Source organism: Monodelphis domestica, chromosome 3 (assembly GCF_027887165.1).
Source record: "Monodelphis domestica isolate mMonDom1 chromosome 3, mMonDom1.pri, whole genome shotgun sequence".
Classification (NCBI taxonomy): Eukaryota; Metazoa; Chordata; class Mammalia; order Didelphimorphia; family Didelphidae; genus Monodelphis; species Monodelphis domestica.
Window position 1 is genome coordinate 530,570,391 of NC_077229.1, and position 6,000 is coordinate 530,576,390.

A 6,000-nucleotide genomic window follows, 5' to 3' on the forward strand; every position below is an offset into this window, starting at 1 on the left:
CAATACAGGTTCAAACTGGTTCAGATCCTTTTGATAGATGTAATCAAAAGTATCTTCAGTGATAAAGTGAAGTGACGCTCAAATGGGAACGTCCCTTCAGGGCCAGGTACAAGGACACTAAAGAGACTCTTATTATAAAAATAAAATATTTCTTGAACTATATAAGGATAACAAGGATTTCTAATTCTAAAGGTTTCTAAATCCAGCTAAATAAACTCCCAGGTTCTTCAAGAAACCACTTCCACTCTGTTTCACAGGCTACACTAATCCTCTCTGATCTGACTAACCAAATTAATACTATCTAAATAAAACTACCACTATTATCCTTATAATTCTTAACTTTGCCTTCAAATTATAAAATAACAAAGGCTGCTGATTGAGTCTCAACAAGAATCAAATTAGAACTCTGAGTTTTAACAGACTCAGAGTCCAAACCAAAGACCAGGTTTTTCTTTGGTCTTCTCAGAGTTAAATCAATCTATAAAACCACAATAGATATTCAATAGTGTTTCCCAAGTTGGGAAAGGAAAACCCTGAGCTCCTTCAGATCTTTCCCTCAGACAGGGAGAGAGGCAAAGATGTTACCTCCTCCAGCTGTGAGAGAGTCTCTGAGTGTGTGTCACTGCCAACTCTGAGACCAAGGGCCAGAGAGAGTAATTGACACAGAAAACAGGTTGTAACTGTCAACATTTGAAATTGATACTCTCTCAGCTCTGCTTCAAACTCCAATTCTTTCTCAAGCCAACCACTCTATTTCTTATCTCCAAACTAATAAAACAATACTTATTTTCTAATATCATCCTTACAGAACTGGGGACACCCTGCTGGGTCAGTGTGACTTGTTTGGGATGGTCAGTTGCTGATAGTTAGGACTGACAGTTGCCAGAAAGTTGTCTGCTGGGTGGTCATTGGGGGTTGGTTGCTGGTGGTGTGGGTTGGTGATTACTTGGTGGTTGGTGTTTAGTTGCTGGAATATAAAGGCTGGCCTGAGCTTACTGAGAGGCCTTTTGGCTTTAATTTTTAGAAGGCTTTTTGCCTTTGGGTTTTGGGCTTTGGGTTTAGGCTATTAGGGTTGGTTTGTTTGTTTTTCCCTTCTTTTAACTTTTTGGAAGGTGACTAGTCTTCATTGACAGACCTAATTGGGGTTGAATTAAACACTGATTGGATTGTTTTTGATTGGGCTAGACTGGGTTTGAACTTTGTGGGGTGGTTGTTATTAGTGGTAGTTATAGGCAGTTTTACATAGTAATTATAGGCAGTTATAGTAATTATAGGATAACCAGTATAGACAATAGGAAATTTCTTTCTCTTCCTCTTTCCTATATTTTCCTCCTTTACTGCATTCATTTTACTATATTCTTTTACTGTCTCTATTTTAATAAAACTAAATTGTTAATTGTTAAAAGCTGCTAGAAGTTTTCTTTTCTCTGGCTTAAAGGTTTAATATTAATTTACAACTCTATTCTCATTAAATTTTAAATCATTAAAAACTGCTCTTTTATTTTTGTCAAACCTCAATTTTAACCCTTTCATTTAATTGGCAAAGGACTCGAACCCTCAATCTTCTGATCATTTTCTTTACTTTTTTACTGAAACTATCCCCAAATCAAATTCCTAGCAGTTAATTCTGTTATAGCTGTTAATCCTTTATGTTAAACAGCACCATCTATTGACAGAAAGTAGAACTTCAAACAAAATTAACAGAACTATGATTCTGAGCAGTCTACTTCAAGTAGCAATGCTGTTCCTTGTCTATCTAAAATGGCTCATTATCCAACAGAATATTACATAGTGACTTTATATAGCACTGTTCCTAGCCATATTTGTAGTGATAGGAGGCTTGACATTCTGCCTATTCTTCCTCAGGAAGAAACAGAATAATTGTTTCACCTCAAAGCTGAATTAAAAGCTCACCTTGAAGAAAAAACTAGAAAAAACATTTGAGTGACCTTGAAAAGAAGCTTGAGGACAGTCTGGGGGATCTCAAGGCTTATATAAAAAGCATTAAGAAAATCTTAAGAAATCCCCAGAGTAAGAAGAGAGATTTATCTCTCAACACTCCCTCATCATTAGAGCTGACTCAGTTTCTGTCCAGTCCTGCTCCACATGTTTCTGCTCATTTTCAACTCATCTCAACTCCTTGTCCTGTTTCATCTTTAAATCTACCCAAACTCCTCCCACTTAACCTATTTTCCCACCTATATCCATTATCTGTTCTATGGCAATTCAAATGTGGAGATGTAATTTCACTAAGGCATCATTCATCATTCACTCCCCAAAATATTATGTGATTCAAGCAAAATACCCCTTCTTTTGAGGATGAGACAATTGTGATTATTAAAAAGCTAGAGAGCATTTTTCGCACATATGATCCCAGATGGATTGATATTTAAAATGTTCCTCCAAGCTTTTTTTGACAGAAAGACAGAAAAATAAAATCATCTCTCTTATTAATTAGGCTCAGAGAAGGAGAGCAGTTCATTAGCCTCCACAAGACCCAAAATGGAACCCCAACAATGAGCAAGATTACACAAGACTATGCCAGGCTAGAGAGGCATTATTAACCACAACGAGAGCTTGCTCTGATAGGCCTAGTACATGGACAAAATTAGAAAATCTTAAACAAAACCCCAATGAAAATCCGTCCCAATTTATGGATAGGCTTACTGAGCTTAGAGGTAGATATATAGACCTGGATCTTTCCAGAGAAAGGGATGTCAGACAAATAAGGAGACAGTTTGTGAAAAACTGTTGTAAAGTGGTCAAAGATTATTTTAAGACCAATTGACCAAATTGGGTTAATATGGACCTTGAAGAATTGAGGAGAGTAGCAGTTTATATATTTAAAGGCCATGAAAAGAAAGATGAGGAGAACAGTGACTTGAGACATTAAGGAGAGAAATTTAAAGTTTAAAAGAGGACATTGAAAGAGAAAAGGCAAATCAAGCAGTGAGCATAGCCTCTTTGTAAGAATACACAAATCAAACACCAATGTGTTACTTCTATGGAAAAAGGGGTCATGTAATATTAAACTGTAGAGCTGCAATTGAGTAACAGTGTTTTGATACATAAACCATTTTGATATGAATTTGTAATTATTCTCATATTTTTCTGAAAGAATGAGAGTCTTCTGGGACTTAATCTTACACAGATGACAAGTCCATTTTTAATTTCATTCTTGCTTAGCCTATAGAATAATTACAAATTAAGATCAAAATGGTATACATAAAAACACTGCTCACTTGCAACATACTATAGTAATTCAAGTGTCTTAATATTAATCTAATAACTAATAGATTGAATTTTATAATGACAAACTTCCACTATTCACCAGTCCTGACAATAGCAATTTGCCTTAAGAGGAAGGAGCAGGGATATGATTATAATAGTATCAAAACTAGTCCTCCAGGCCCAAGTCTAAAGCCATGGAATGACTCAACATGCTATGCCAGGATAAAATTACACCGAGGATAAAGTACATGTAAGAGTCGTAGTTAAGTTTCTGAAACAGCCAACCATACCAAGTCCTACTTCAATTAATAGGGTGCCAAAGCCAGACTCATGATTTCACTAATGTGAAAGGGAATTCTTTATTCTCTTTGTCTATTTTGAGTTAACACTTAGTTAACACTAACTTAAGTACCCCTACTTAGTACCTCACCAGACTGTGAAGTGTGAATCAGACTTTCTTTTAGTACCCTTACTTAGTACCTCACCAGACACTAAGCAAGAGTTCACAAGTCATTTGCTAAAGTGGATAACAACTCAGTCAGGAAATTGTGAATCCTTTTGATAAGAGTTTACACCTCCAAAGAATGAAAAGTGGATCCCACAAGACATTGCATCCCCCCTCCCCCTCCTGGGGCAGTGTTAGACAATTTGAGAGTTGTAATTAGCCCCTGTGAAGAGAGGATGAGACAAGAAGTCACTATAAAAGCCCTGAATTTCTGGGGCTAGAGGTTGGCCTCAGGAATCATCCTTGACAGGTTGTTGTCTTCAGTTCGAACCGCCTTTTAAAGGGAACTTGGGTGAGTGAATAGCTGGCTTGCCTTTCCTGACATCTGGAGAGAGATTAATTCCAGTTGAGGGTTAACAAGTTGTGCAGGCTGAGTTGAGCACCAGAGCAATAGTTAGTGTAACAGACTAAATAACTTCTCTACCCCCTTTTTCTATTTTTTTTAACTTTCACTCTATCTATTTTGTAAATAAAAACTATTGAAAGTCATTTTGACTTGAGCTATAATATTTTAAATTGGTGACCACTATATTATTTATAATTTTCATATATTTTAGTCAAACTCTTAATTTTAATTCTTTACATTAGGTGGGAAACATTTCTATTTAAAAGGAAGTAGCTTAATGGAGAAGTGAGTCAAAAAGATCCTACCTTGGAACTATACCAAGGTTGTCCTCTCAGCTTTTCCCAGGCATGGACAAAACACCTGTTTCCAGACTCTGGGGAGTACACGACATCCCTGAAGGTGGACTATTGGTCTCATGACAATACAGACAATCATATCGGAAATAAAAACTCAGAATAATATCAGATTATAATCCCATGAGATTTACGGCCACGTTATTATTTCTCTCCTGGATGTTACAACAGTTAAGTTTCCCAAACCTTTACATTTTCACTCAACATCTTTTTCTTCTTCTGCTAGAGCAGGGCAAACCTTTTCTGAGTACCCAGAGGACAAATTGAAGCTGTCTGGGAGCCCCAGAGAGCAGAGGTGCTTGCTTTGAGCAGCTGGTCAAAGGGACAGAGCAGGCAAAAAATGTCCTTGGGGGGTGGGAAGAGGGGGAACGTTTAGAGCATCTCACCTGTACGCTCTTTACATAAATTGCTTGTCTTGTGGACAGAAGTAAATAATCAATTTCTGGAGATCTTGGTCAAAAAAGTTTTTGTTTTTTCCTTCCTGGTATTAGGATTAATTAGCCACTAAGGACAGGTAGAGAAGAGTGGGTAAAATTTCTTTAAGACCAGGCAGAATCTTGGGAAGAGGGCCTGTTAGGATTCTGGGTAGCCGGGGTCAGTTGGGTTTTCCAACTGTCAATGGACTCCTGGTGTTTCTGTGCCCTGGAACACTGAAGAACCCAGTGGCTGGTGAAGGAGGATAACAGGTTAGCGTTTCTGGAATACGTTTGTGGGGGGATGACAGAAAAGAGACTCTTTTCTCTGTGTGGCTGCTGAGAGGCCCAAGCCAGTTTGAGGCCTGGGTAGGCCTAAAAAGCCTAAAAAGTGGGCAGTGAGTGAATAACGGAACTGGTTCAAAGCCACCCAGCTCAGGGTCTCAACATGTCGATAAGCTCTGATATTGAACCCCTGCTTGTTATCAGGAGGTTGAGGAGGTGGAATTTGGAGGTGGGGTGATGTAATGGACCGAATACTGAGGGACAGAGGCCATTTTTGAAGCCACTAATTCTCAAAAATGAGGATGTGGAATGATCCTGAGGACCATGGGAGGTCATGTGAGGCGAGGGATGCACAGCTGAAAGGTATGAGTGACTCACCCAGAAAACCCGTAAAAATTGAATGGGATAATCAGGAAGAAAAGTAGTTTCCTAACAAATCTGATGATTGTGTCTGAGATTCAGCCAAGAGATACACAAAAGTTTTCCCAATAAACTCCATTTTGTGAGCCATTCCTCCCCCCAAATGAAGGAATACTTTCAAAAGCACTGTTCAGACTGGGCTAGTATGAACATAGAACGAACGCTGAAAAGGAGAGTTGTTGATGGATTTGAGAGGTGTGAGAGGAAAAGGGAAAAACGGGAAAGGAAAATTTTGACAGAATCAAAGAGGCCTGGGAAAGGGAGGTGGCTGCTGGCTCCCAATTTAACAAATGCAGTTGAAGGAGTCATAACCCCTGTGAAAGAAGTTGCAAAGATTCTAACAGGTAAGAGATTCAATACAGTGTCATTTCCGTGGCAGGCCATGCCATGTAGCAGTTAATTATAGAAGGGAAAATCAGGAATTTAGAAACAAGAACTGGAGAGCTA